Genomic DNA, 25,878 nt, shown 5'->3' on the forward strand with positions numbered 1-25,878 from the left:
TTAATTTCACTTACGGCTATACCAGTCTGAAAATGCCTGATCTCGTCAGATCTCGGAAGCCATCCAGACTTGGGCCTGGTTAGTACTTGTATGGGAGACCAACTAGGAACCTCAGGTGCCGTAAGCTTTTGTTTATTTCTTTTTTGCATTATGATGTCATAATCAGACCACTTTTTTCCCTATGGGAGACCAACTAGGAACCTCAGGTGCCGTAAGCTTTTGTTTATTTCTTTTTTGCATTATGATGTCATAATCAGACCACTTTATTCCCTATCCAGAAGCGTCTTGTCTTTTGTCGCAACCAGAGTTTGATATTCTACCAACATTAGCGAGATCGCATTCTCTTAATTTCACTTACGGCCATACCAGTCTGAAAATGCCTGATCTCGTCAGATCTCGGAAGCCATTCAGACTCGGGCCTGGTTAGTACTTGTATGGGAGACCAACTAGGAACCTCAGGTGCCGTAAGCTTTTGTTTATTTCTTTTTTGCATTATGATGTCATAATCAGACCACTTTTTTCCCTATCCAGAAGCGTCTTGTCTTTTGTCGCAACCAGAGTTTGATATTCTACCAACATTAGCGAGATCGCATTCTCTTAATTTCACTTACGGCCATACCAGTCTGAAAATGCCTGATCTCATCAGATCTCGGAAGCCATCCAGACTCGGGCCTGGTTAGTACTTGTATGGGAGACCAACTAGGAACCTCAGGTGCCGTAAGCTTTTGTTTATTTCTTTTTTGCATTATGATGTCATAATCAGACCACTTTTTTCCCTATGGGAGACCAACTAGGAACCTCAGGTGCCGTAAGCTTTTGTTTATTTATTTTTTGCATTATGATGTCATAATCAGACCACTTTTTTCCCTATCCAGAAGCGTCTTGTCTTTTGTAGCAACCAGAGTTTGATATTCTACCAACATTAGCGAGATCGCATTCTCTTAATTTCACTTACGGCTATACCAGTCTGAAAATGCCAGATCTCGGAAGCCATTCAGACTCGGGCCTGGTTAGTACTTGTATGGGAGACCAACTAGGAACCTCAGGTGCCGTAAGCTTTTGTTTATTTATTTTTTGCATTATGATGTCATAATCAGACCACTTTTTTCCCTATCCAGAAGCGTCTTGTCTTTTGTCGCAACCAGAGTTTGATATTCTACCAACATTAGCGAGATCGCATTCTCTTAATTTCACTTACGGCCATACCAGTCTGAAAATGCCTGATCTCATCAGATCTCGGAAACCATCCAGACTCGGGCCTGGTTAGTACTTGTATGGGAGACCAACTAGGAACCTCAGGTGCCGTAAGCTTTTATTTATTTCTTTTTTGCATTATGATGTCATAATCAGACCACTTTTTTCCTTATCCAGAAGCGTCTTGTCTTTTGTCGCAACCAGAGTTTGATATTCTACCAACATTAGCGAGATCGCATTCTCTTTATTTCACTTATGGCCATACCAGTCTGAAAATGTCTGATCTCGTCAGATCTCGGAAGCCATCCAGACTCGGTTCTGGTTAGTACTTGTATGGGAGACCAACAAGGAACCTCAGCTGCCTTAAGCTTTTGTTTATTTCTTTTTTGCATTATGATGTCATAATCAGACCACTTTTTTCCCTATCCAGAAGCGTCTTGTCTTTTGTCGCAACCAGAGTTTGATATTCTACCAACATTAGCGAGATCGCATTCTCTTAATTTCACTTACGGCCATACCAGTCTGAAAATGTCAGATCTCGGAAGCCATCCAGACTCGGGCCTGGTTAGTACTTGTATGGGAGACCAACTAGGAACCTCAGGTGCCGTAAGCTTTTGTTTATTTCTTTTTTGCATTATGATGTCATAATCAGACCACTTTTTTCCCTATCCAGAAGCATCTTGTCTTTTGTCGCAACCAGAGTTTGATATTCTACCAACATTAGCGAGATCGCATTCTCTTAATTTCACTTACGGCCATACCAGTCTGAAAATGCCTGATCTCATCAGATCTCGGAAGCCATCCAGACTCGGGTCTGGTTAGTACTTGTATGGGAGACCAACTAGGAACCTCAGGTGCCGTAAGCTTTTGTTTATTTCTTTTTTGCATTATGATGTCATAATCAGACCACTTTTTTCCCTATCCAGAAGCGTCTTGTCTTTTGTCGCAACCAGAGTTTGATATTCTACCAACATTAGCGAGATCGCATTCCATTAATTTCACTTACGGCCATAACAGTCTGAAAATGCCTGATCTCGTCAGATCTCGGAAGCCATCCAGACTCGGGCCTGGTTTGTACTTGTATGGGAGACCAACTAGGAACCTCAGGTGCCGTAAGCTTTTGTTTATTTCTTTTTTGCATTATGATGTCATAATCAGACCACTTTTTTCCCTATCCAGAAGCGTCTTGTCTTTTGTCGCAACCAGAGTTTGATATTCTACCAACATTAGCGAGATCGCATTCTCTTAATTTCACTTACGGCCATACCAGTCTGAAAATGCCTGATCTCGTCAGATCTCGGAAGCCATCCAGACTTGGGCCTGGTTAGTACTTGTATGGGAGACCATCTAGGAACCTCAGGTGCCGTAAGCTTTTGTTTATTTCTTTTTTGCATTATGATGTCATAATCAGACCACTTTTTTCCCTATGGGAGACCAACTAGGAACCTCAGGTGCCGTAAGCTTTTGTTTATTTCTTTTTTGCATTATGATGTCATAATCAGACCACTTTATTCCCTATCCAGAAGCGTCTTGTCTTTTGTCGCAACCAGAGTTTGATATTCTACCAACATTAGCGAGATCGCATTCTCGTAATTTCACTTACGGCCATACCAGTCAGAAAATGCCTGATCTCGTCAGATCTCGGGAGCCATCCAGACTCGGGCCTGGTTAGTACTTGTATGGGAGACCAACTAGGAACCTCAGGTGCCGTAAGCTTTTGTTTATTTCTTTTTTGCATTATGATGTCATAATCAGACCACTTTTTTCCCTATCCAGAAGCGTCTTGTCTTTTGTCGCAACCAGAGTTTGATATTCTACCAACATTAGCGAGATCGCATTCTCGTAATTTCACTTACGGCCATACCAGTCAGAAAATGCCTGATCTCATCAGATCTCGGAAGCCATCCAGACTCGGGCCTGGTTAGTACTTGTATGGGAGACCAACTAGGAACCTCAGGTGCCGTAAGCTTTTGTTTATTTCTTTTTTGCATTATGATGTCATAATCAGACCACTTTTTTCCCTATCCAGAAGCGTCTTGTCTTTTGTCGCAACCAGAGTTTGATATTCTACCAACATTAGCGAGATCGCATTCTCTTAATTTCACTTACGGCCATACCAGTCTGAAAATACCTGATCTCATCAGATCTCGGAAGCCATCCAGACTCGGGCCTGGTTAGTACTTGTATGGGAGACCAACTAGGAACCTCAGGTGCCGTAAGCTTTTGTTTATTTCTTTTTTGCATTATGATGTCATAATCAGACCACTTTTTTCCCTATCCAGAAGCGTCTTGTCTTTTGTCGCAACCAGAGTTTGATATTCTACCAACATTAGCGAGATCGCATTCTCTTAATTTCACTTACGGCCATACCAGTCTGAAAATGCCTGATCTCGTCAGATCTCAGAAGCCATCCAGACTTGGGCCTGGTTAGTACTTGTATGGGAGACCAACTAGGAACCTCAGGTGCCGTAAGCTTTTGTTTATTTCTTTTTTGCATTATGATGTCATAATCAGACCACTTTTTTCCCTATGGGAGACCAACTAGGAACCTCAGGTGCCGTAAGCTTTTGTTTATTTCTTTTTTGCATTATGATGTCATAATCAGACCACTTTATTCCCTATCCAGAAGCGTCTTGTCTTTTGTCGCAACCAGAGTTTGATATTCTACCAACATTAGCGAGATCGCATTCTCTTAATTTCACTTACGGCCATACCAGTCTGAAAATGCCTGATCTCGTCAGATCTCGGAAGCTATCCAGACTCGGGCCTGGTTAGTACTTGTTTGGGAGACCAACTAGGAACCTCAGGTGACGTAAGCTTTTGTTTATTTCTTTTTTGCATTATGATGTCATAATCAGACCACTTTTTTCCCTATCCAGAAGCGTCTTGTCTTTTGTCGCAACCAGAGTTTGATATTCTACCAACATTAGTGAGATCGCATTCTCTTAATTTCATTTACGGCTATACCAGTCTGAAAATGCCTGATCTCGTCAGATCTCGGAAGTCATCCAGACTCGGGCCTGGTTAGTACTTGTATGGGAGACTAACTAGGAACCTCAAGTGCCGTAAGCTTTTGTTCATTTCTTTTTTGCATTATGATGTCATAATCAGACCACTTTTTTCCCTATCCAGAAGCGTCTTGTCTTTTGTCGCAACCAGAGTTTGATATTCTACCAACATTAGCGAGATCGCATTCTCTTAATTTCACTTACGGCCATACCAGTCTGAAAATGCCTGATCTCATCAGATCTCGGAAACCATCCAGACTCGGGCCTGGTTAGTACTTGTATGGGAGACCAACTAGGAACCTCAGGTGCCGTAAGCTTTTATTTATTTCTTTTTTGCATTATGATGTCATAATCAGACCACTTTTTTCCCTATCCAGAAGCGTCTTGTCTTTTGTCGCAACCAGAGTTTGATATTCTACCAACATTAGCGAGATCGCATTCTCTTTATTTCACTTATGGCCATACCAGTCTGAAAATGTCTGATCTCGTCAGATCTCGGAAGCCATCCAGACTCGGGTCTGGTTAGTACTTGTATGGGAGACCAACAAGGAACCTCAGGTGCCGTAAGCTTTTGTTTATTTCTTTTTTGCATTATGATGTCATAATCAGACCACTTTTTTCCCTATCCAGAAGCGTCTTGTCTTTTGTCGCAACCAGAGTTTGATATTCTACCAACATTAGCGAGATCGCATTCTCTTAATTTCACTTACGGCCATACCAGTCTGAAAATGTCAGATCTCGGAAGTCATCCAGACTCGGGCCTGGTTAGTACTTGTATGGGAGACCAACTAGGAACCTCAGGTGCCGTAAGCTTTTGTTTATTTCTTTTTTGCATTATGATGTCATAATCAGACCACTTTTTTCCCTATCCAGAAGCATCTTGTCTTTTGTCGCAACCAGAGTTTGATATTCTACCAACATTAGCGAGATCGCATTCTCTTAATTTCACTTACGGCCATACCAGTCTGAAAATGCCTGATCTCGTCAGATCTCGGAAGCCATCCAGACTCGGGTCTGGTTAGTACTTGTATGGGAGACCAACTAGGAACCTCAGGTGCCGTAAGCTTTTGTTTATTTCTTTTTTGCATTATGATGTCATAATCAGACCACTTTTTTCCCTATCCAGAAGCGTCTTGTCTTTTGTCGCAACCAGAGTTTGATATTCTACCAACATTAGCGAGATCGCATTCCATTAATTTCACTTACGGCCATAACAGTCTGAAAATGCCTGATCTCGTCAGATCTCGGAAGCCATCCAGACTCGGGCCTGGTTAGTACTTGTATGGGAGACCAACTAGGAACCTCAGGTGCCGTAAGCTTTTGTTTATTTCTTTTTTGCATTATGATGTCATAATCAGACCACTTTTTTCCCTATCCAGAAGCGTCTTGTCTTTTGTCGCAACCAGAGTTTGATATTCTACCAACATTAGCGAGATCGCATTCTCTTAATTTCACTTACGGCTATACCAGTCTGAAAATGCCTGATTTCGTCAGATCTCGGAAGCCATCCAGACTTGGGCCTGGTTAGTACTTGTATGGGAGACCAACTAGGAACCTCAGGTGCCGTAAGCTTTTGTTTATTTCTTTTTTGCATTATGATGTCATAATCAGACCACTTTTTTCCCTATGGGAGACCAACTAGGAACCTCAGGTGCCGTAAGCTTTTGTTTATTTCTTTTTTGCATTATGATGTCATAATCAGACCACTTTATTCCCTATCCAGAAGCGTCTTGTCTTTTGTCGCAACCAGAGTTTGATATTCTACCAACATTAGCGAGATCGCATTCTCTTAATTTCACTTACGGCCATACCAGTCTGAAAATGCCTGATCTCGTCAGATCTCGGAAGCCATTCAGACTCGGGCCTGGTTAGTACTTGTATGGGAGACCAACTAGGAACCTCAGGTGCCGTAAGCTTTTGTTTATTTCTTTTTTGCATTATGATGTCATAATCAGACCACTTTTTTCCCTATCCAGAAGCGTCTTGTCTTTTGTCGCAACCAGAGTTTGATATTCTACCAACATTAGCGAGATCGCATTCTCTTAATTTCACTTACGGCCATACCAGTCTGAAAATGCCTGATCTCATCAGATCTCGGAAGCCATCCAGACTCGGGCCTGGTTAGTACTTGTATGGGAGACCAACTAGGAACCTCAGGTGCCGTAAGCTTTTGTTTATTTCTTTTTTGCATTATGATGTCATAATCAGACCACTTTTTTCCCTATGGGAGACCAACTAGGAACCTCAGGTGCCGTAAGCTTTTGTTTATTTATTTTTTGCATTATGATGTCATAATCAGACCACTTTTTTCCCTATCCAGAAGCGTCTTGTCTTTTGTAGCAACCAGAGTTTGATATTCTACCAACATTAGCGAGATCGCATTCTCTTAATTTCACTTACGGCTATACCAGTCTGAAAATGCCAGATCTCGGAAGCCATTCAGACTCGGGCCTGGTTAGTACTTGTATGGGAGACCAACTAGGAACCTCAGGTGCCGTAAGCTTTTGTTTATTTATTTTTTGCATTATGATGTCATAATCAGACCACTTTTTTCCCTATCCAGAAGCGTCTTGTCTTTTGTCGCAACCAGAGTTTGATATTCTATCAACATTAGCGAGATCGCATTCTCTTAATTTTACTTACGGCCATACCAGTCTGAAAATGCCTGATCTCGTCAGATCTCGGAAGCCATCCGACTCGGGTCTGGTTAGTACTTGTATGGGAGACCAACTAGGAACCTCAGGTGCCGTAAGCTTTTGTTTATTTATTTTTTGCATTATGATGTCATAATCAGACCATTTTTTTCCCTATCCAGAAGCGTCTTGTCTTTTGTCGCAACCAGAGTGTGATATTCTACCAACATTAGCGAGATCGCATTCTCTTAATTTCACTTATGGCCATACCAGTCTGAAAATGCCAGATCTCGAAAGCCATCCAGACTCGGGCCTGGTTAGTACTTGTATGGGAGACCAACTAGGAACCTCAAGTGCCGTAAGCTTTTGTTTATTTCTTTTTTACATTATGATGTCATAATCAGACCACTTTTTTCCCTATCCAGAAGCGTCTTGTCTTTTGTCGCAACCAGAGTTTGATATTCTACCAACATTAGCGAGATCGCATTCTCTTAATTTCACTTACGGCCATACCAGTCTGAAAATGCCAGATCTCGGGAGCCATCCAGGCTCGGGCCTGGTTAGTACTTGTATGGGAGACCAACTAGGAACCTCAGGTGCCGTAAGCTTTTGTTTATTTCTTTTTTGCATTATGATGTCATAATCAGACCACTTTTTTCCCTATCCAGAAGCGTCTTGTCTTTTGTCGCAACCAGAGTTTGATATTCTACCAACATTAGCGAGATCGCATTCGCGTAGTTTCACTTACGGCCATACCAGTCTGAAAATGCCTGATCTCATCAGATCTCGGAAGCCATCCAGACTCGGGCCTGGTTAGTACTTGTATGGGAGACCAACTAGGAACCTCAGGTGCCGTAAGCTTTTGTTTATTTCTTTTTTGCATTATGATGTCATAATCAGACCACTTTTTTCCCTATCCAGAAGCGTCTTGTCTTTTATCGCAACCAGAGTTTGATATTCTACCAACATTAGCGAGATCGCATTCTCGTAATTTCACTTACGGCCATACCAGTCAGAAAATGCGTGATCTGGTCAGATCTCGGGAGCCATCCAGACTCGGGCCTGGTTAGTACTTGTATGGGAGACCAACTAGGAACCTCAGGTGCCGTAAGCTTTTGTTTATTTCTTTTTTGCATTATGATGTCATAATCAGACCACTTTTTTCCCTATCCAGAAGCGTCTTGTCTTTTGTCGCAACCAGAGTTTGATATTCTACCAACATTAGCGAGATCGCATTCTCGTAATTTCACTTACGGCCATACCAGTCTGAAAATGCCTGATCTTGTCAGATCTCGGAAGCCATCCAGACTCGGGCCTGGTTAGTACTTGTATGGGAGACCAACTAGGAACCTCAGGTGCCGTAAGCTTTTGTTTATTTCTTTTTTGCATTATGATGTCATAATCAGACCACTTTTTTCCCTATCCAGAAGCGTCTTGTCTTTTGTCGCAACCAGAGTTTGATATTCTACCAACATTAGCGAGATCGCATTCTCTTAATTTCACTTACGGCCATACCAGTCTGAAAATGCCTGATCTCGTCAGATCTCGGAAGCCATCCAGACTCGGGTCTGGTTAGTACTTGTATGGGAGACCAACTAGGAACCTCAGGTGCCGTAAGCTTTTGTTTATTTCTTTTTTGCATTATGATGTCATAATCAGACCACTTTTTTCCCTATCCAGAAGCGTCTTGTCTTTTGTCGCAACCAGAGTTTGATATTCTACCAACATTAGCGAGATCGCATTCCCTTAATTTCACTTACGGCCATAACAGTCTGAAAATGCCTGATCTCGTCAGATCTCGGAAGCCATCCAGACTCGGGCCTGGTTAGTACTTGTATGGGAGACCAACTAGGAACCTCAGGTGCCGTAAGCTTTTGTTTATTTCTTTTTTGCATTATGATGTCATAATCAGACCACTTTTTTCCCTATCCAGAAGCGTCTTGTCTTTTGTCGCAACCAGAGTTTGATATTCTACCAACATTAGCGAGATCGCATTCTCTTAATTTCACTTACGGCTATACCAGTCTGAAAATGCCTGATCTCGTCAGATCTCGGAAGCCATCCAGACTTGGGCCTGGTTAGTACTTGTATGGGAGACCAACTAGGAACCTCAGGTGCCGTAAGCTTTTCTTTATTTCTTTTTTGCATTATGATGTCATAATCAGACCACTTTTTTCCCTATGGGAGACCAACTAGGAACCTCAGGTGCCGTAAGCTTTTGTTTATTTCTTTTTTGCATTATGATGTCATAATCAGACCACTTTATTCCCTATCCAGAAGCGTCTTGTCTTTTGTCGCAACCAGAGTTTGATATTCTACCAACATTAGCGAGATCGCATTCTCTTAATTTCACTTACGGCCATACCAGTCTGAAAATGCCTGATCTCGTCAGATCTCGGAAGCCATTCAGACACGGGCCTGGTTAGTACTTGTATGGGAGACCAACTAGGAACCTCAGGTGCCGTAAGCTTTTGTTTATTTCTTTTTTGCATTATGATGTCATAATCAGACCACTTTTTTCCCTATCCAGAAGCGTCTTGTCTTTTGTCGCAACCAGAGTTTGATATTCTACCAACATTAGCGAGATCGCATTCTCTTAATTTCACTTACGGCCATACCAGTCTGAAAATGCCTGATCTCATCAGATCTCGGAAGCCATCCAGACTCGGGCCTGGTTAGTACTTGTATGGGTGACCAACTAGGAACCTCAGGTGCCGTAAGCTTTTGTTTATTTCTTTTTTGCATTATGATGTCATAATCAGACCACTTTTTTCCCTATGGGAGACCAACTAGGAACCTCAGGTGCCGTAAGCTTTTGTTTATTTCTTTTTTGCATTATGATGTCATAATCAGACCACTTTTTTCCCTATCCAGAAGCGTCTTGTCTTTTGTAGCAACCAGAGTTTGATATTCTACCAACATTAGCGAGATCGCATTCTCTTAATTTCACTTACGGCTATACCAGTCTGAAAATGCCAGATCTCGGAAGCCATTCAGACTCGGGCCTGGTTAGTACTTGTATGGGAGACCAACTAGGAACCTCAGATGCCGTAAGCTTTTGTTTATTTCTTTTTTGCATTATGATGTCATAATCAGACCACTTTTTTCCCTATCCAGAAGCGTCTTGTCTTTTGTCGCAACCAGAGTTTGATATTCTACCAACATTAGCGAGATCGCATTCTCTTAATTTCACTTACGGCCATACCAGTCTGAAAATGCCTGATCTCGTCAGATCTCAGAAGCCATCCAGACTTGGGCCTGGTTAGTACTTGTATGGGAGACCAACTAGGAACCTCAGGTGCCGTAAGCTTTTGTTTATTTCTTTTTTGCATTATGATGTCATAATCAGACCACTTTTTTCCCTATGGGAGACCAACTAGGAACCTCAGGTGCCGTAAGCTTTTGTTTATTTCTTTTTTGCATTATGATGTCATAATCAGACCACTTTATTCCCTATCCAGAAGCGTCTTGTCTTTTGTCGCAACCAGAGTTTGATATTCTACCAACATTAGCGAGATCGCATTCTCTTAATTTCAATTACGGCCATACCAGTCTGAAAATGCCTGATCTCGTCAGATCTCGGAAGCTATCCAGACTCGGGCCTGGTTAGTACTTGTTTGGGAGACCAACTAGGAACCTCAGGTGACGTAAGCTTTTGTTTATTTCTTTTTTGCATTATGATGTCATAATCAGACCACTTTTTTCCCTATCCAGAAGCGTCTTGTCTTTTGTCGCAACCAGAGTTTGATATTCTACCAACATTAGTGAGATCGCATTCTCTTAATTTCATTTACGGATATACCAGTCTGAAAATGCCTGATCTCGTCAGATCTCGGAAGTCATCCAGACTCGGGCCTGGTTAGTACTTGTATGGGAGACTAACTAGGAACCTCAAGTGCCGTAAGCTTTTGTTCATTTCTTTTTTGCATTATGATGTCATAATCAGACCACTTTTTTCCCTATCCAGAAGCGTCTTGTCTTTTGTCGCAACCAGAGTTTGATATTCTACCAACATTAGCGAGATCGCATTCTCTTAATTTCACTTACGGCCATACCAGTCTGAAAATGCCTGATCTCATCAGATCTCGGAAACCATCCAGACTCGGGCCTGGTTAGTACTTGTATGGGAGACCAACTAGGAACCTCAGGTGCCGTAAGCTTTTATTTATTTCTTTTTTGCATTATGATGTCATAATCAGACCACTTTTTTCCCTATCCAGAAGCGTCTTGTCTTTTGTCGCAACCAGAGTTTGATATTCTACCAACATTAGCGAGATCGCATTCTCTTTATTTCACTTATGGCCATACCAGTCTGAAAATGTCTGATCTCGTCAGATCTCGGAAGCCATCCAGACTCGGGTCTGGTTAGTACTTGTATGGGAGACCAACAAGGAACCTCAGGTGCCGTAAGCTTTTGTTTATTTCTTTTTTGCATTATGATGTCATAATCAGACCACTTTTTTCCCTATCCAGAAGCGTCTTGTCTTTTGTCGCAACCAGAGTTTGATATTCTACCAACATTAGCGAGATCGCATTCTCTTAATTTCACTTACGGCCATACCAGTCTGAAAATGTCAGATCTCGGAAGTCATCCAGACTCGGGCCTGGTTAGTACTTGTATGGGAGACCAACTAGGAACCTCAGGTGCCGTAAGCTTTTGTTTATTTCTTTTTTGCATTATGATGTCATAATCAGACCACTTTTTTCCCTATCCAGAAGCATCTTGTCTTTTGTCGCAACCAGAGTTTGATATTCTACCAACATTAGCGAGATCGCATTCTCTTAATTTCACTTACGGCCATACCAGTCTGAAAATGCCTGATCTCGTCAGATCTCGGAAGCCATCCAGACTCGGGTCTGGTTAGTACTTGTATGGGAGACCAACTAGGAACCTCAGGTGCCGTAAGCTTTTGTTTATTTCTTTTTTGCATTATGATGTCATAATCAGACCACTTTTTTCCCTATCCAGAAGCGTCTTGTCTTTTGTCGCAACCAGAGTTTGATATTCTACCAACATTAGCGAGATCGCATTCCATTAATTTCACTTACGGCCATAACAGTCTGAAAATGCCTGATCTCGTCAGATCTCGGAAGCCATCCAGACTCGGGCCTGGTTAGTACTTGTATGGGAGACCAACTAGGAACCTCAGGTGCCGTAAGCTTTTGTTTATTTCTTTTTTGCATTATGATGTCATAATCAGACCACTTTTTTCCCTATCCAGAAGCGTCTTGTCTTTTGTCGCAACCAGAGTTTGATATTCTACCAACATTAGCGAGATCGCATTCTCTTAATTTCACTTACGGCTATACCAGTCTGAAAATGCCTGATCTCGTCAGATCTCGGAAGCCATCCAGACTTGGGCCTGGTTAGTACTTGTATGGGAGACCAACTAGGAACCTCAGGTGCCGTAAGCTTTTGTTTATTTCTTTTTTGCATTATGATGTCATAATCAGACCACTTTTTTCCCTATGGGAGACCAACTAGGAACCTCAGGTGCCGTAAGCTTTTGTTTATTTCTTTTTTGCATTATGATGTCATAATCAGACCACTTTATTCCCTATCCAGAAGCGTCTTGTCTTTTGTCGCAACCAGAGTTTGATATTCTACCAACATTAGCGAGATCGCATTCTCTTAATTTCACTTACGGCCATACCAGTCTGAAAATGCCTGATCTCGTCAGATCTCGGAAGCCATTCAGACTCGGGCCTGGTTAGTACTTGTATGGGAGACCAACTAGGAACCTCAGGTGCCGTAAGCTTTTGTTTATTTCTTTTTTGCATTATGATGTCATAATCAGACCACTTTTTTCCCTATCCAGAAGCGTCTTGTCTTTTGTCGCAACCAGAGTTTGATATTCTACCAACATTAGCGAGATCGCATTCTCTTAATTTCACTTACGGCCATACCAGTCTGAAAATGCCTGATCTCATCAGATCTCGGAAGCCATCCAGACTCGGGCCTGGTTAGTACTTGTATGGGAGACCAACTAGGAACCTCAGGTGCCGTAAGCTTTTGTTTATTTCTTTTTTGCATTATGATGTCATAATCAGACCACTTTTTTCCCTATGGGAGACCAACTAGGAACCTCAGGTGCCGTAAGCTTTTGTTTATTTATTTTTTGCATTATGATGTCATAATCAGACCACTTTTTTCCCTATCCAGAAGCGTCTTGTCTTTTGTAGCAACCAGAGTTTGATATTCTACCAACATTAGCGAGATCGCATTCTCTTAATTTCACTTACGGCTATACCAGTCTGAAAATGCCAGATCTCGGAAGCCATTCAGACTCGGGCCTGGTTAGTACTTGTATGGGAGACCAACTAGGAACCTCAGGTGCCGTAAGCTTTTGTTTATTTATTTTTTGCATTATGATGTCATAATCAGACCACTTTTTTCCCTATCCAGAAGCGTCTTGTCTTTTGTCGCAACCAGAGTTTGATATTCTATCAACATTAGCGAGATCGCATTCTCTTAATTTTACTTACGGCCATACCAGTCTGAAAATGCCTGATCTCGTCAGATCTCGGAAGCCATCCGACTCGGGTCTGGTTAGTACTTGTATGGGAGACCAACTAGGAACCTCAGGTGCCGTAAGCTTTTGTTTATTTATTTTTTGCATTATGATGTCATAATCAGACCATTTTTTTCCCTATCCAGAAGCGTCTTGTCTTTTGTCGCAACCAGAGTGTGATATTCTACCAACATTAGCGAGATCGCATTCTCTTAATTTCACTTATGGCCATACCAGTCTGAAAATGCCAGATCTCGAAAGCCATCCAGACTCGGGCCTGGTTAGTACTTGTATGGGAGACCAACTAGGAACCTCAAGTGCCGTAAGCTTTTGTTTATTTCTTTTTTACATTATGATGTCATAATCAGACCACTTTTTTCCCTATCCAGAAGCGTCTTGTCTTTTGTCGCAACCAGAGTTTGATATTCTACCAACATTAGCGAGATCGCATTCTCTTAATTTCACTTACGGCCATACCAGTCTGAAAATGCCAGATCTCGGGAGCCATCCAGGCTCGGGCCTGGTTAGTACTTGTATGGGAGACCAACTAGGAACCTCAGGTGCCGTAAGCTTTTGTTTATTTCTTTTTTGCATTATGATGTCATAATCAGACCACTTTTTTCCCTATCCAGAAGCGTCTTGTCTTTTGTCGCAACCAGAGTTTGATATTCTACCAACATTAGCGAGATCGCATTCGCGTAGTTTCACTTACGGCCATACCAGTCTGAAAATGCCTGATCTCATCAGATCTCGGAAGTCATCCAGACTCGGGCCTGGTTAGTACTTGTATGGGAGACCAACTAGGAACCTCAGGTGCCGTAAGCTTTTGTTTATTTCTTTTTTGCATTATGATGTCATAATCAGACCACTTTTTTCCCTATCCAGAAGCGTCTTGTCTTTTATCGCAACCAGAGTTTGATATTCTACCAACATTAGCGAGATCGCATTCTCGTAATTTCACTTACGGCCATACCAGTCAGAAAATGCGTGATCTGGTCAGATCTCGGGAGCCATCCAGACTCGGGCCTGGTTAGTACTTGTATGGGAGACCAACTAGGAACCTCAGGTGCCGTAAGCTTTTGTTTATTTCTTTTTTGCATTATGATGTCATAATCAGACCACTTTTTTCCCTATCCAGAAGCGTCTTGTCTTTTGTCGCAACCAGAGTTTGATATTCTACCAACATTAGCGAGATCGCATTCTCGTAATTTCACTTACGGCCATACCAGTCTGAAAATGCCTGATCTTGTCAGATCTCGGAAGCCATCCAGACTCGGGCCTGGTTAGTACTTGTATGGGAGACCAACTAGGAACCTCAGGTGCCGTAAGCTTTTGTTTATTTCTTTTTTGCATTATGATGTCATAATCAGACCACTTTTTTCCCTATCCAGAAGCGTCTTGTCTTTTGTCGCAACCAGAGTTTGATATTCTACCAACATTAGCGAGATCGCATTCTCTTAATTTCACTTACGGCCATACCAGTCTGAAAATGCCTGATCTCGTCAGATCTCGGAAGCCATCCAGACTCGGGTCTGGTTAGTACTTGTATGGGAGACCAACTAGGAACCTCAGGTGCCGTAAGCTTTTGTTTATTTCTTTTTTGCATTATGATGTCATAATCAGACCACTTTTTTCCCTATCCAGAAGCGTCTTGTCTTTTGTCGCAACCAGAGTTTGATATTCTACCAACATTAGCGAGATCGCATTCCCTTAATTTCACTTACGGCCATAACAGTCTGAAAATGCCTGATCTCGTCAGATCTCGGAAGCCATCCAGACTCGGGCCTGGTTAGTACTTGTATGGGAGACCAACTAGGAACCTCAGGTGCCGTAAGCTTTTGTTTATTTCTTTTTTGCATTATGATGTCATAATCAGACCACTTTTTTCCCTATCCAGAAGCGTCTTGTCTTTTGTCGCAACCAGAGTTTGATATTCTACCAACATTAGCGAGATCGCATTCTCTTAATTTCACTTACGGCTATACCAGTCTGAAAATGCCTGATCTCGTCAGATCTCGGAAGCCATCCAGACTTGGGCCTGGTTAGTACTTGTATGGGAGACCAACTAGGAACCTCAGGTGCCGTAAGCTTTTCTTTATTTCTTTTTTGCATTATGATGTCATAATCAGACCACTTTTTTCCCTATGGGAGACCAACTAGGAACCTCAGGTGCCGTAAGCTTTTGTTTATTTCTTTTTTGCATTATGATGTCATAATCAGACCACTTTATTCCCTATCCAGAAGCGTCTTGTCTTTTGTCGCAACCAGAGTTTGATATTCTACCAACATTAGCGAGATCGCATTCTCTTAATTTCACTTACGGCCATACCAGTCTGAAAATGCCTGATCTCGTCAGATCTCGGAAGCCATTCAGACTCGGGCCTGGTTAGTACTTGTATGGGAGACCAACTAGGAACCTCAGGTGCCGTAAGCTTTTGTTTATTTCTTTTTTGCATTATGATGTCATAATCAGACCACTTTTTTCCCTATCCAGAAGCGTCTTGTCTTTTGTCGCAACCAGAGTTTGATATTCTACCAACATTAGCGAGATCGCATTCTCTTAATTTCACTTACGGCCATACCAGTCTGAAAATGCCTGATCTCATCAGATCTCGGAAGCCATCCAGACTCGGGCCTGGTTAGTACTTGTATGGGAGACCAACTAGGAACCTCAGGTGCCGTAAGCTTTTGTTTATTTCTTTTTTGCATTATGATGTCATAATCAGACCACTTTTTTCCCTATGGGAGACCAACTAGGAACCTCAGGTGCCGTAAGCTTTTGTTTATTTATTTTTTGCATTATGATGTCATAATCAGACCACTTTTTTCCCTATCCAGAAGCGTCTTGTCTTTTGTAGCAACCAGAGTTTGATATTCTACCAACATTAGCGAGATCGCATTCTCTTAATTTCACTTACGGCTATACCAGTCTGAAAATGCCAGATCTCGGAAGCCATTCAGACTCGGGCCTGGTTAGTACTTGTATGGGAGACCAACTAGGAACCTCAGGTGCCGTAAGCTTTTGTTTATTTATTTTTTGCATTATGATGTCATAATCAGACCACTTTTTTCCCTATCCAGAAGCGTCTTGTCTTTTGTCGCAACCAGAGTTTGATATTCTATCAACATTAGCGAGATCGCATTCTCTTAATTTTACTTACGGCCATACCAGTCTGAAAATGCCTGATCTCGTCAGATCTCGGAAGCCATCCGACTCGGGTCTGGTTAGTACTTGTATGGGAGACCAACTAGGAACCTCAGGTGCCGTAAGCTTTTGTTTATTTATTTTTTGCATTATGATGTCATAATCAGACCATTTTTTTCCCTATCCAGAAGCGTCTTGTCTTTTGTCGCAACCAGAGTGTGATATTCTACCAACATTAGCGAGATCGCATTCTCTTAATTTCACTTATGGCCATACCAGTCTGAAAATGCCAGATCTCGAAAGCCATCCAGACTCGGGCCTGGTTAGTACTTGTATGGGAGACCAACTAGGAACCTCAAGTGCCGTAAGCTTTTGTTTATTTCTTTTTTACATTATGATGTCATAATCAGACCACTTTTTTCCCTATCCAGAAGCGTCTTGTCTTTTGTCGCAACCAGAGTTTGATATTCTACCAACATTAGCGAGATCGCATTCTCTTAATTTCACTTACGGCCATACCAGTCTGAAAATGCCAGATCTCGGGAGCCATCCAGGCTCGGGCCTGGTTAGTACTTGTATGGGAGACCAACTAGGAACCTCAGGTGCCGTAAGCTTTTGTTTATTTCTTTTTTGCATTATGATGTCATAATCAGACCACTTTTTTCCCTATCCAGAAGCGTCTTGTCTTTTGTCGCAACCAGAGTTTGATATTCTACCAACATTAGCGAGATCGCATTCGCGTAGTTTCACTTACGGCCATACCAGTCTGAAAATGCCTGATCTCATCAGATCTCGGAAGCCATCCAGACTCGGGCCTGGTTAGTACTTGTATGGGAGACCAACTAGGAACCTCAGGTGCCGTAAGCTTTTGTTTATTTCTTTTTTGCATTATGATGTCATAATCAGACCACTTTTTTCCCTATCCAGAAGCGTCTTGTCTTTTATCGCAACCAGAGTTTGATATTCTACCAACATTAGCGAGATCGCATTCTCGTAATTTCACTTACGGCCATACCAGTCAGAAAATGCGTGATCTGGTCAGATCTCGGGAGCCATCCAGACTCGGGCCTGGTTAGTACTTGTATGGGAGACCAACTAGGAACCTCAGGTGCCGTAAGCTTTTGTTTATTTCTTTTTTGCATTATGATGTCATAATCAGACCACTTTTTTCCCTATCCAGAAGCGTCTTGTCTTTTGTCGCAACCAGAGTTTGATATTCTACCAACATTAGCGAGATCGCATTCTCGTAATTTCACTTACGGCCATACCAGTCTGAAAATGCCTGATCTTGTCAGATCTCGGAAGCCATCCAGACTCGGGCCTGGTTAGTACTTGTATGGGAGACCAACTAGGAACCTCAGGTGCCGTAAGCTTTTGTTTATTTCTTTTTTGCATTATGATGTCATAATCAGACCACTTTTTTCCCTATCCAGAAGCGTCTTGTCTTTTGTCGCAACCAGAGTTTGATATTCTACCAACATTAGCGAGATCGCATTCTCTTAATTTCACTTACGGCCATACCAGTCTGAAAATGCCTGATCTCGTCAGATCTCGGAAGCCATCCAGACTCGGGTCTGGTTAGTACTTGTATGGGAGACCAACTAGGAACCTCAGGTGCCGTAAGCTTTTGTTTATTTCTTTTTTGCATTATGATGTCATAATCAGACCACTTTTTTCCCTATCCAGAAGCGTCTTGTCTTTTGTCGCAACCAGAGTTTGATATTCTACCAACATTAGCGAGATCGCATTCCCTTAATTTCACTTACGGCCATAACAGTCTGAAAATGCCTGATCTCGTCAGATCTCGGAAGCCATCCAGACTCGGGCCTGGTTAGTACTTGTATGGGAGACCAACTAGGAACCTCAGGTGCCGTAAGCTTTTGTTTATTTCTTTTTTGCATTATGATGTCATAATCAGACCACTTTTTTCCCTATCCAGAAGCGTCTTGTCTTTTGTCGCAACCAGAGTTTGATATTCTACCAACATTAGCGAGATCGCATTCTCTTAATTTCACTTACGGCTATACCAGTCTGAAAATGCCTGATCTCGTCAGATCTCGGAAGCCATCCAGACTTGGGCCTGGTTAGTACTTGTATGGGAGACCAACTAGGAACCTCAGGTGCCGTAAGCTTTTCTTTATTTCTTTTTTGCATTATGATGTCATAATCAGACCACTTTTTTCCCTATGGGAGACCAACTAGGAACCTCAGGTGCCGTAAGCTTTTGTTTATTTCTTTTTTGCATTATGATGTCATAATCAGACCACTTTATTCCCTATCCAGAAGCGTCTTGTCTTTTGTCGCAACCAGAGTTTGATATTCTACCAACATTAGCGAGATCGCATTCTCTTAATTTCACTTACGGCCATACCAGTCTGAAAATGCCTGATCTCGTCAGATCTCGGAAGCCATTCAGACTCGGGCCTGGTTAGTACTTGTATGGGAGACCAACTAGGAACCTCAGGTGCCGTAAGCTTTTGTTTATTTCTTTTTTGCATTATGATGTCATAATCAGACCACTTTTTTCCCTATCCAGAAGCGTCTTGTCTTTTGTCGCAACCAGAGTTTGATATTCTACCAACATTAGCGAGATCGCATTCTCTTAATTTCACTTACGGCCATACCAGTCTGAAAATGCCTGATCTCATCAGATCTCGGAAGCCATCCAGACTCGGGCCTGGTTAGTACTTGTATGGGTGACCAACTAGGAACCTCAGGTGCCGTAAGCTTTTGTTTATTTCTTTTTTGCATTATGATGTCATAATCAGACCACTTTTTTCCGTATGGGAGACCAACTAGGAACCTCAGGTGCCGTAAGCTTTTGTTTATTTCTTTTTTGCATTATGATGTCATAATCAGACCACTTTTTTCCCTATCCAGAAGCGTCTTGTCTTTTGTAGCAACCAGAGTTTGATATTCTACCAACATTAGCGAGATCGCATTCTCTTAATTTCACTTACGGCTATACCAGTCTGAAAATGCCAGATCTCGGAAGCCATTCAGACTCGGGCCTGGTTAGTACTTGTATGGGAGACCAACTAGGAACCTCAGATGCCGTAAGCTTTTGTTTATTTCTTTTTTGCATTATGATGTCATAATCAGACCACTTTTTTCCCTATCCAGAAGCGTCTTGTCTTTTGTCGCAACCAGAGTTTGATATTCTATCAACATTAGCGAGATCGCATTCTCTTAATTTCACTTACGGCCATACCAGTCTGAAAATGCCTGATCTCGTCAGATCTCGGAAGCCATCCGACTCGGGTCTGGTTAGTACTTGTATGGGAGACCAACTAGGAACCTCAGGTGCCGTAAGCTTTTGTTTATTTATTTTTTGCATTATGATGTCATAATCAGACCATTTTTTTCCCTATCCAGAAGCGTCTTGTCTTTTGTCGCAACCAGAGTTTGATATTCTACCAACATTAGCGAGATCGCATTCTCTTAATTTCACTTATGGCCATACCAGTCTGAAAATGCCAGATCTCGGAAGCCATCCAGACTCGGGCCTGGTTAGTACTTGTATGGGAGACCAACTAGGAACCTCAAGTGCCGTAAGCTTTTGTTTATTTCTTTTTTGCATTATGATGTCATAATCAGACCACTTTTTTCCCTATCCAGAAGCGTCTTGTCTTTTGTCGCAACCAGAGTTTGATATTCTACCAACATTAGCGAGATCGCATTCTCTTAATTTCACTTACGGCCATACCAGTCTGAAAATGCCTGATCTCGTCAGATCTCGGGAGCCATCCAGGCTCGGGCCTGGTTAGTACTTGTATGGGAGACCAACTAGGAACCTCAGGTGCCGTAAGCTTTTGTTTATTTCTTTTTTGCATTATGATGTCATAATCAGACCACTTTTTTCCCTATCCAGAAGCGTCTTGTCTTTTGTCGCAACCAGAGTTTGATATTCTACCAACATTAGCGAGATCGCATTCGCGTAGTTTCACTTACGGCCATACCAGTCTGAAAATGCCTGATCTCATCAGATCTCGGAAGCCATCCAGACTCGGGCCTGGTTAGTACTTGTATGGGAGACCAACTAGGAACCTCAGGTGCCGTAAGCTTTTGTTTATTTCTTTTTTGCATTATGATGTCATAATCAGACCACTTTTTTCCCTATCCAGAAGCGTCTTGTCTTTTGTCGCAACCAGAGTTTGATATTCTACCAACATTAGCGAGATCGCATTCTCGTAATTTCACTTACGGCCATGCCAGTCAGAAAATGCGTGATCTGGTCAGATCTCGGGAGCCATCCAGACTCGGGCCTGGTTAGTACTTGTATGGGAGACCAACTAGGAACCTCAGGTGCCGTAAGCTTTTGTTTATTTCTTTTTTGCATTATGATGTCATAATCAGACCACTTTTTTCCCTATCCAGAAGCGTCTTGTCTTTTGTCGCAACCAGAGTTTGATATTCTACCAACATTAGCGAGATCGCATTCTCGTAATTTCACTTACGGCCATACCAGTCTGAAAATGCCTGATCTTGTCAGATCTCGGAAGCCATCCAGACTCGGGCCTGGTTAGTACTTGTATGGGAGACCAACTAGGAACCTCAGGTGCCGTAAGCTTTTGTTTATTTCTTTTTTGCATTATGATGTCATAATCAGACCACTTTTTTCCCTATCCAGAAGCGTCTTGTCTTTTGTCGCAACCAGAGTTTGATATTCTACCAACATTAGCGAGATCGCATTCTCTTAATTTCACTTACGGCCATACCAGTCTGAAAATACCTGATCTCATCAGATCTCGGAAGCCATCCAGACTCGGGCCTGGTTAGTACTTGTATGGGAGACCAACTAGGAACCTCAGGTGCCGTAAGCTTTTGTTTATTTCTTTTTTGCATTATGATGTCATAATCAGACCACTTTTTTCCCTATCCAGAAGCGTCTTGTCTTTTGTCGCAACCAGAGTTTGATATTCTACCAACATTAGCGAGATCGCATTCTCTTAATTTCACTTACGGCCATACCAGTCTGAAAATGCCTGATTTCGTCAGATCTTGGCAGCCATCCAGACTTGGGCCTGGTTAGTACTTGTATGGGAGACCAACTAGGAACCTCAGGTGCCGTAAGCTTTTGTTTATTTCTTTTTTGCATTATGATGTCATAATCAGACCACTTTTTTCCCTATGGGAGACCAACTAGGAACCTCAGGTGCCGTAAGCTTTTGTTTATTTCTTTTTTGCATTATGATGTCATAATCAGACCACTTTATTCCCTATCCAGAAGCGTCTTGTCTTTTGTCGCAACCAGAGTTTGATATTCTACCAACATTAGCGAGATCGCATTCTCTTAATTTCACTTACGGCCATACCAGTCTGAAAATGCCTGATCTCGTCAGATCTCGGAAGCCATCCAGACTCGGGCCTGGTTAGTACTTGTTTGGGAGACCAACTAGGAACCTCAGGTGCCGTAAGCTTTTGTTTATTTATTTTTTGCATTATGATGTCATAATCAGACCACTTTTTTCCCTATCCAGAAGCGTCTTGTCTTTTGTCGCAACCAGAGTTTGATATTCTACCAACATTAGCGAGATCGCATTCTCTTAATTTCATTTACGGCTATACCAGTCTGAAAATGCCTGATCTCGTCAGATCTCGGAAGCCATCCAGACTCGGGCCTGGTTAGTACTTGTATGGGAGACCAACTAGGAACCTCAAGTGCCGTAAGCTTTTGTTCATTTCTTTTTTGCATTATGATGTCATAATCAGACCACTTTTTTCCCTATCCAGAAGCGTCTTGTCTTTTGTCGCAACCAGAGTTTGATATTCTACCAACATTAGCGAGATCGCATTCTCTTAATTTCACTTACGGCCATACCAGTCTGAAAATGCCTGATCTCATCAGATCTCGGAAACCATCCAGACTCAGGCCTGGTTAGTACTTGTATGGGAGACCAACTAGGAACCTCAGGTGCCGTAAGCTTTTGTTTATTTCTTTTTTGCATTATGATGTCATAATCAGACCACTTTTTTCCCTATCCAGAAGCGTCTTGTCTTTTGTCGCAACCAGAGTTTGATATTCTACCAACATTAGCGAGATCGCATTCTCTTAATTTCACTTATGGCCATACCAGTCTGAAAATGTCTGATCTCGTCAGATCTCGGAAGCCATCCAGACTCGGGTCTGGTTAGTACTTGTATGGGAGACCAACAAGGAACCTCAGGTGCCGTAAGCTTTTGTTTATTTCTTTTTTGCATTATGATGTCATAATCAGACCACTTTTTTCCCTATGGGAGACCAACTAGGAACCTCAGGTGCCGTAAGCTTTTGTTTATTTCTTTTTTGCATTATGATGTCATAATCAGACCACTTTATTCCCTATCCAGAAGCGTCTTGTCTTTTGTCGCAACCAGAGTTTGATATTCTACCAACATTAGCGAGATCGCATTCTCTTAATTTCACTTACGGCCATACCAGTCTGAAAATGCCTGATCTCGTCAGATCTCGGAAGCCATCCAGACTCGGGCCTGGTTAGTACTTGTTTGGGAGACCAACTAGGAACCTCAGGTGCCGTAAGCTTTTGTTTATTTATTTTTTGCATTATGATGTCATAATCAGACCACTTTTTTCCCTATCCAGAAGCGTCTTGTCTTTTGTCGCAACCAGAGTTTGATATTCTACCAACATTAGCGAGATCGCATTCTCTTAATTTCATTTACGGCTATACCAGTCTGAAAATGCCTGATCTCGTCAGATCTCGGAAGCCATCCAGACTCGGGCCTGGTTAGTACTTGTATGGGAGACCAACTAGGAACCTCAAGTGCCGTAAGCTTTTGTTCATTTCTTTTTTGCATTATGATGTCATAATCAGACCACTTTTTTCCCTATCCAGAAGCGTCTTGTCTTTTGTCGCAACCAGAGTTTGATATTCTACCAACATTAGCGAGATCGCATTCTCTTAATTTCACTTACGGCCATACCAGTCTGAAAATGCCTGATCTCATCAGATCTCGGAAACCATCCAGACTCGGGCCTGGTTAGTACTTGTATGGGAGACCAACTAGGAACCTCAGGTGCCGTAAGCTTTTGTTTATTTCTTTTTTGCATTATGATGTCATAATCAGACCACTTTTTTCCCTATCCAGAAGCGTCTTGTCTTTTGTCGCAACCAGAGTTTGATATTCTACCAACATTAGCGAGATCGCATTCTCTTAATTTCACTTATGGCCATACCAGTCTGAAAATGTCTGATCTCGTCAGATCTCGGAAGCCATCCAGACTCGGGTCTGGTTAGTACTTGTATGGGAGACCAACAAGGAACCTCAGGTGCCGTAAGCTTTTGTTTATTTCTTTTTTGCATTATGATGTCATAATCAGACCACTTTTTTCCCTATCCAGAAGCGTCTTGTCTTTTGTCGCAACCAGAGTTTGATATTCTACCAACATTAGCGAGATCGCATTCTCTTAATTTCACTTACGGCAATACCAGTCTGAAAATGTCAGATCTCGGAAGCCATCCAGACTCGGGCCTGGTTAGTACTTGTATGGGAGACCAACTAGGAACCTCAGGTGCCGTAAGCTTTTGTTTATTTCTTTTTTGCATTATGATGTCATAATCAGACCACTTTTTTCCCTATCCAGAAGCATCTTGTCTTTTGTCGCAACCAGAGTTTGATATTCTACCAACATTAGCGAGATCGCATTCTCTTAATTTCACTTACGGCCATACCAGTCTGAAAATGCCTGATCTCGTCAGATCTCGGAAGCCATCCAGACTCGGGTCTGGTTAGTACTTGTATGGGAGACCAACTAGGAACCTCAGGTGCCGTAAGCTTTTGTTTATTTCTTTTTTGCATTATGATGTCATAATCAGACCACTTTTTTCCCTATCCAGAAGCGTCTTGTCTTTTGTCGCAACCAGAGTTTGATATTCTACCAACATTAGCGAGATCGCATTCTCTTAATTTCACTTACGGCCATAACAGTCTGAAACTGCCTGATCTCGTCAGATCTCGGAAGCCATCCAGACTCGGGCCTGGTTAGTACTTGTATGGGAGACCAACTAGGAACCTCAGGTGCCGTAAGCTTTTGTTTATTTCTTTTTTGCATTATGATGTCATAATCAGACCACTTTTTTCCCTATCCAGAAGCGTCTTGTCTTTTGTCGCAACCAGAGTTTGATATTCTACCAACATTAGCGAGATCGCATTCTCTTAATTTCACTTACGGCTATACCAGTCTGAAAATGCCTGATCTCGGAAGCCATCCAGACTCGGGCCTGGTTAGTACTTGTATGGGAGACCAACTAGGAACCTCAGGTGTCGTAAGCTTTTGTTTATTTCTTTTTTGCATTATGATGTCATAATCAGACCACTTTTTTCCCTATGGGAGACCAACTAGGAACCTCAGGTGCCGTAAGCTTTTGTTTATTTCTTTTTTGCATTATGATGTCATAATCAGACCACTTTATTCCCTATCCAGAAGCGTCTTGTCTTTTGTCGCAACCAGAGTTTGATATTCTACCAACATTAGCGAGATCGCATTCTCTTAATTTCACTTACGGCTATACCAGTCTGAAAATGCCTGATCTCGTCAGATCTCGGAAGCCATTCAGACTCGGCCTGGTTAGTACTTGTATGGGAGACCAACTAGGAACCTCAGGTGCCGTAAGCTTTTGTATATTTCTTTTTTGCATTATGATGTCATAATCAGACCACTTTTTTCCCTATCCAGAAGCGTCTTGTCTTTTGTCGCAACCAGAGTTTGATATTCTACCAACATTAGCGAGATCGCATTCTCTTAATTTTACTTACGGCCATACCAGTCTGAAAATGCCTGATCTCGTCAGATCTCGGAAGCCATCCAGACTCGGGCCTGGTTAGTACTTGTATGGGAGACCAACTAGGAACCTCAGGTGCCGTAAGCTTTTGTTTATTTCTTTTTTGCATTATGATGTCATAATCAGACCACTTTTTTCCCTATCCAGAAGCGTCTTGTCTTTTGTCGCAACCAGAGTTTGATATTCTACCAACATTAGCGAGATCGCATTCTCTTAATTTCACTTATGGCCATACCAGTCTGAAAATGTCTGATCTCGTCAGATCTCGGAAGCCATCCAGACTCGGGTCTGGTTAGTACTTGTATGGGAGACCAACAAGGAACCTCAGGTGCCGTAAGCTTTTGTTTATTTCTTTTTTGCATTATGATGTCATAATCAGACCACTTTTTTCCCTATCCAGAAGCGTCTTGTCTTTTGTCGCAACCAGAGTTTGATATTCTACCAACATTAGCGAGATCGCATTCTCTTAATTTCACTTACGGCAATACCAGTCTGAAAATGTCAGATCTCGGAAGCCATCCAGACTCGGGCCTGGTTAGTACTTGTATGGGAGACCAACTAGGAACCTCAGGTGCCGTAAGCTTTTGTTTATTTCTTTTTTGC

General features: G+C 42.2%; 76 pseudogenes; all 76 read left to right on the forward strand.

Annotated features, from left to right (window-relative positions):
* The first annotated feature begins 8 nt into the window (after positions 1–8).
* On the forward strand, positions 9–127 carry LOC134594372 (5S ribosomal RNA; annotated as a pseudogene).
* A 225-nt stretch (positions 128–352) lies between these two features.
* LOC134589501 (5S ribosomal RNA) lies at positions 353–471 on the forward strand (annotated as a pseudogene).
* A 134-nt stretch (positions 472–605) lies between these two features.
* Positions 606–724, forward strand: LOC134596790 (5S ribosomal RNA; annotated as a pseudogene).
* A 468-nt stretch (positions 725–1,192) lies between these two features.
* LOC134595079 (5S ribosomal RNA) lies at positions 1,193–1,311 on the forward strand (annotated as a pseudogene).
* Positions 1,312–1,941: 630 nt separating this feature from the next.
* On the forward strand, positions 1,942–2,060 carry LOC134595175 (5S ribosomal RNA; annotated as a pseudogene).
* Positions 2,061–2,194: 134 nt separating this feature from the next.
* On the forward strand, positions 2,195–2,313 carry LOC134598433 (5S ribosomal RNA; annotated as a pseudogene).
* Positions 2,314–2,447: 134 nt separating this feature from the next.
* LOC134594331 (5S ribosomal RNA) lies at positions 2,448–2,566 on the forward strand (annotated as a pseudogene).
* A 225-nt stretch (positions 2,567–2,791) lies between these two features.
* On the forward strand, positions 2,792–2,910 carry LOC134597780 (5S ribosomal RNA; annotated as a pseudogene).
* Positions 2,911–3,044: 134 nt separating this feature from the next.
* On the forward strand, positions 3,045–3,163 carry LOC134595369 (5S ribosomal RNA; annotated as a pseudogene).
* Positions 3,164–3,297: 134 nt separating this feature from the next.
* On the forward strand, positions 3,298–3,416 carry LOC134589008 (5S ribosomal RNA; annotated as a pseudogene).
* A 134-nt stretch (positions 3,417–3,550) lies between these two features.
* On the forward strand, positions 3,551–3,669 carry LOC134589511 (5S ribosomal RNA; annotated as a pseudogene).
* Positions 3,670–3,894: 225 nt separating this feature from the next.
* Positions 3,895–4,013, forward strand: LOC134596228 (5S ribosomal RNA; annotated as a pseudogene).
* Positions 4,014–4,147: 134 nt separating this feature from the next.
* LOC134588169 (5S ribosomal RNA) lies at positions 4,148–4,266 on the forward strand (annotated as a pseudogene).
* A 134-nt stretch (positions 4,267–4,400) lies between these two features.
* On the forward strand, positions 4,401–4,519 carry LOC134595091 (5S ribosomal RNA; annotated as a pseudogene).
* A 134-nt stretch (positions 4,520–4,653) lies between these two features.
* LOC134588474 (5S ribosomal RNA) lies at positions 4,654–4,772 on the forward strand (annotated as a pseudogene).
* A 377-nt stretch (positions 4,773–5,149) lies between these two features.
* Positions 5,150–5,268, forward strand: LOC134595930 (5S ribosomal RNA; annotated as a pseudogene).
* A 134-nt stretch (positions 5,269–5,402) lies between these two features.
* LOC134597314 (5S ribosomal RNA) lies at positions 5,403–5,521 on the forward strand (annotated as a pseudogene).
* Positions 5,522–5,655: 134 nt separating this feature from the next.
* On the forward strand, positions 5,656–5,774 carry LOC134596132 (5S ribosomal RNA; annotated as a pseudogene).
* A 225-nt stretch (positions 5,775–5,999) lies between these two features.
* On the forward strand, positions 6,000–6,118 carry LOC134589502 (5S ribosomal RNA; annotated as a pseudogene).
* Positions 6,119–6,252: 134 nt separating this feature from the next.
* On the forward strand, positions 6,253–6,371 carry LOC134596801 (5S ribosomal RNA; annotated as a pseudogene).
* A 468-nt stretch (positions 6,372–6,839) lies between these two features.
* LOC134588433 (5S ribosomal RNA) lies at positions 6,840–6,957 on the forward strand (annotated as a pseudogene).
* Positions 6,958–7,577: 620 nt separating this feature from the next.
* LOC134596812 (5S ribosomal RNA) lies at positions 7,578–7,696 on the forward strand (annotated as a pseudogene).
* Positions 7,697–7,830: 134 nt separating this feature from the next.
* Positions 7,831–7,949, forward strand: LOC134589157 (5S ribosomal RNA; annotated as a pseudogene).
* A 134-nt stretch (positions 7,950–8,083) lies between these two features.
* LOC134596463 (5S ribosomal RNA) lies at positions 8,084–8,202 on the forward strand (annotated as a pseudogene).
* Positions 8,203–8,336: 134 nt separating this feature from the next.
* LOC134595931 (5S ribosomal RNA) lies at positions 8,337–8,455 on the forward strand (annotated as a pseudogene).
* Positions 8,456–8,589: 134 nt separating this feature from the next.
* LOC134597315 (5S ribosomal RNA) lies at positions 8,590–8,708 on the forward strand (annotated as a pseudogene).
* Positions 8,709–8,842: 134 nt separating this feature from the next.
* LOC134594373 (5S ribosomal RNA) lies at positions 8,843–8,961 on the forward strand (annotated as a pseudogene).
* Positions 8,962–9,186: 225 nt separating this feature from the next.
* On the forward strand, positions 9,187–9,305 carry LOC134594772 (5S ribosomal RNA; annotated as a pseudogene).
* Positions 9,306–9,439: 134 nt separating this feature from the next.
* LOC134594414 (5S ribosomal RNA) lies at positions 9,440–9,558 on the forward strand (annotated as a pseudogene).
* Positions 9,559–10,026: 468 nt separating this feature from the next.
* LOC134589523 (5S ribosomal RNA) lies at positions 10,027–10,145 on the forward strand (annotated as a pseudogene).
* A 225-nt stretch (positions 10,146–10,370) lies between these two features.
* On the forward strand, positions 10,371–10,489 carry LOC134597869 (5S ribosomal RNA; annotated as a pseudogene).
* A 134-nt stretch (positions 10,490–10,623) lies between these two features.
* On the forward strand, positions 10,624–10,742 carry LOC134589051 (5S ribosomal RNA; annotated as a pseudogene).
* A 134-nt stretch (positions 10,743–10,876) lies between these two features.
* Positions 10,877–10,995, forward strand: LOC134595103 (5S ribosomal RNA; annotated as a pseudogene).
* Positions 10,996–11,129: 134 nt separating this feature from the next.
* On the forward strand, positions 11,130–11,248 carry LOC134588475 (5S ribosomal RNA; annotated as a pseudogene).
* A 377-nt stretch (positions 11,249–11,625) lies between these two features.
* Positions 11,626–11,744, forward strand: LOC134595932 (5S ribosomal RNA; annotated as a pseudogene).
* Positions 11,745–11,878: 134 nt separating this feature from the next.
* On the forward strand, positions 11,879–11,997 carry LOC134597316 (5S ribosomal RNA; annotated as a pseudogene).
* A 134-nt stretch (positions 11,998–12,131) lies between these two features.
* Positions 12,132–12,250, forward strand: LOC134594375 (5S ribosomal RNA; annotated as a pseudogene).
* Positions 12,251–12,475: 225 nt separating this feature from the next.
* Positions 12,476–12,594, forward strand: LOC134589503 (5S ribosomal RNA; annotated as a pseudogene).
* Positions 12,595–12,728: 134 nt separating this feature from the next.
* LOC134596824 (5S ribosomal RNA) lies at positions 12,729–12,847 on the forward strand (annotated as a pseudogene).
* Positions 12,848–13,315: 468 nt separating this feature from the next.
* Positions 13,316–13,433, forward strand: LOC134588434 (5S ribosomal RNA; annotated as a pseudogene).
* A 620-nt stretch (positions 13,434–14,053) lies between these two features.
* On the forward strand, positions 14,054–14,172 carry LOC134593953 (5S ribosomal RNA; annotated as a pseudogene).
* A 134-nt stretch (positions 14,173–14,306) lies between these two features.
* On the forward strand, positions 14,307–14,425 carry LOC134589158 (5S ribosomal RNA; annotated as a pseudogene).
* Positions 14,426–14,559: 134 nt separating this feature from the next.
* LOC134596464 (5S ribosomal RNA) lies at positions 14,560–14,678 on the forward strand (annotated as a pseudogene).
* A 134-nt stretch (positions 14,679–14,812) lies between these two features.
* On the forward strand, positions 14,813–14,931 carry LOC134595933 (5S ribosomal RNA; annotated as a pseudogene).
* Positions 14,932–15,065: 134 nt separating this feature from the next.
* LOC134597317 (5S ribosomal RNA) lies at positions 15,066–15,184 on the forward strand (annotated as a pseudogene).
* A 134-nt stretch (positions 15,185–15,318) lies between these two features.
* On the forward strand, positions 15,319–15,437 carry LOC134594376 (5S ribosomal RNA; annotated as a pseudogene).
* A 225-nt stretch (positions 15,438–15,662) lies between these two features.
* LOC134589504 (5S ribosomal RNA) lies at positions 15,663–15,781 on the forward strand (annotated as a pseudogene).
* Positions 15,782–15,915: 134 nt separating this feature from the next.
* Positions 15,916–16,034, forward strand: LOC134596836 (5S ribosomal RNA; annotated as a pseudogene).
* A 468-nt stretch (positions 16,035–16,502) lies between these two features.
* LOC134588435 (5S ribosomal RNA) lies at positions 16,503–16,620 on the forward strand (annotated as a pseudogene).
* A 620-nt stretch (positions 16,621–17,240) lies between these two features.
* LOC134596848 (5S ribosomal RNA) lies at positions 17,241–17,359 on the forward strand (annotated as a pseudogene).
* Positions 17,360–17,493: 134 nt separating this feature from the next.
* Positions 17,494–17,612, forward strand: LOC134589159 (5S ribosomal RNA; annotated as a pseudogene).
* Positions 17,613–17,746: 134 nt separating this feature from the next.
* Positions 17,747–17,865, forward strand: LOC134596465 (5S ribosomal RNA; annotated as a pseudogene).
* A 134-nt stretch (positions 17,866–17,999) lies between these two features.
* On the forward strand, positions 18,000–18,118 carry LOC134595934 (5S ribosomal RNA; annotated as a pseudogene).
* A 134-nt stretch (positions 18,119–18,252) lies between these two features.
* On the forward strand, positions 18,253–18,371 carry LOC134597320 (5S ribosomal RNA; annotated as a pseudogene).
* Positions 18,372–18,505: 134 nt separating this feature from the next.
* On the forward strand, positions 18,506–18,624 carry LOC134594377 (5S ribosomal RNA; annotated as a pseudogene).
* Positions 18,625–18,849: 225 nt separating this feature from the next.
* On the forward strand, positions 18,850–18,968 carry LOC134589505 (5S ribosomal RNA; annotated as a pseudogene).
* A 134-nt stretch (positions 18,969–19,102) lies between these two features.
* Positions 19,103–19,221, forward strand: LOC134594426 (5S ribosomal RNA; annotated as a pseudogene).
* Positions 19,222–19,689: 468 nt separating this feature from the next.
* LOC134588436 (5S ribosomal RNA) lies at positions 19,690–19,807 on the forward strand (annotated as a pseudogene).
* Positions 19,808–20,184: 377 nt separating this feature from the next.
* LOC134596371 (5S ribosomal RNA) lies at positions 20,185–20,303 on the forward strand (annotated as a pseudogene).
* Positions 20,304–20,437: 134 nt separating this feature from the next.
* LOC134596861 (5S ribosomal RNA) lies at positions 20,438–20,556 on the forward strand (annotated as a pseudogene).
* Positions 20,557–20,943: 387 nt separating this feature from the next.
* LOC134596466 (5S ribosomal RNA) lies at positions 20,944–21,062 on the forward strand (annotated as a pseudogene).
* Positions 21,063–21,196: 134 nt separating this feature from the next.
* LOC134589125 (5S ribosomal RNA) lies at positions 21,197–21,315 on the forward strand (annotated as a pseudogene).
* Positions 21,316–21,449: 134 nt separating this feature from the next.
* On the forward strand, positions 21,450–21,568 carry LOC134597954 (5S ribosomal RNA; annotated as a pseudogene).
* Positions 21,569–21,793: 225 nt separating this feature from the next.
* On the forward strand, positions 21,794–21,912 carry LOC134594935 (5S ribosomal RNA; annotated as a pseudogene).
* Positions 21,913–22,046: 134 nt separating this feature from the next.
* LOC134598279 (5S ribosomal RNA) lies at positions 22,047–22,165 on the forward strand (annotated as a pseudogene).
* A 134-nt stretch (positions 22,166–22,299) lies between these two features.
* Positions 22,300–22,418, forward strand: LOC134595568 (5S ribosomal RNA; annotated as a pseudogene).
* A 134-nt stretch (positions 22,419–22,552) lies between these two features.
* Positions 22,553–22,671, forward strand: LOC134588477 (5S ribosomal RNA; annotated as a pseudogene).
* A 225-nt stretch (positions 22,672–22,896) lies between these two features.
* LOC134594936 (5S ribosomal RNA) lies at positions 22,897–23,015 on the forward strand (annotated as a pseudogene).
* A 134-nt stretch (positions 23,016–23,149) lies between these two features.
* Positions 23,150–23,268, forward strand: LOC134598280 (5S ribosomal RNA; annotated as a pseudogene).
* Positions 23,269–23,402: 134 nt separating this feature from the next.
* LOC134595115 (5S ribosomal RNA) lies at positions 23,403–23,521 on the forward strand (annotated as a pseudogene).
* Positions 23,522–23,655: 134 nt separating this feature from the next.
* On the forward strand, positions 23,656–23,774 carry LOC134588478 (5S ribosomal RNA; annotated as a pseudogene).
* Positions 23,775–24,151: 377 nt separating this feature from the next.
* Positions 24,152–24,270, forward strand: LOC134595935 (5S ribosomal RNA; annotated as a pseudogene).
* Positions 24,271–24,404: 134 nt separating this feature from the next.
* LOC134598202 (5S ribosomal RNA) lies at positions 24,405–24,523 on the forward strand (annotated as a pseudogene).
* Positions 24,524–24,991: 468 nt separating this feature from the next.
* On the forward strand, positions 24,992–25,109 carry LOC134588463 (5S ribosomal RNA; annotated as a pseudogene).
* A 134-nt stretch (positions 25,110–25,243) lies between these two features.
* On the forward strand, positions 25,244–25,362 carry LOC134594135 (5S ribosomal RNA; annotated as a pseudogene).
* A 134-nt stretch (positions 25,363–25,496) lies between these two features.
* LOC134588479 (5S ribosomal RNA) lies at positions 25,497–25,615 on the forward strand (annotated as a pseudogene).
* The last annotated feature ends 263 nt before the right edge of the window (positions 25,616–25,878 follow it).

This window comes from Pelobates fuscus, chromosome 2 (genome assembly GCF_036172605.1).
Source record: "Pelobates fuscus isolate aPelFus1 chromosome 2, aPelFus1.pri, whole genome shotgun sequence".
Taxonomy (NCBI): Eukaryota; Metazoa; Chordata; class Amphibia; order Anura; family Pelobatidae; genus Pelobates; species Pelobates fuscus.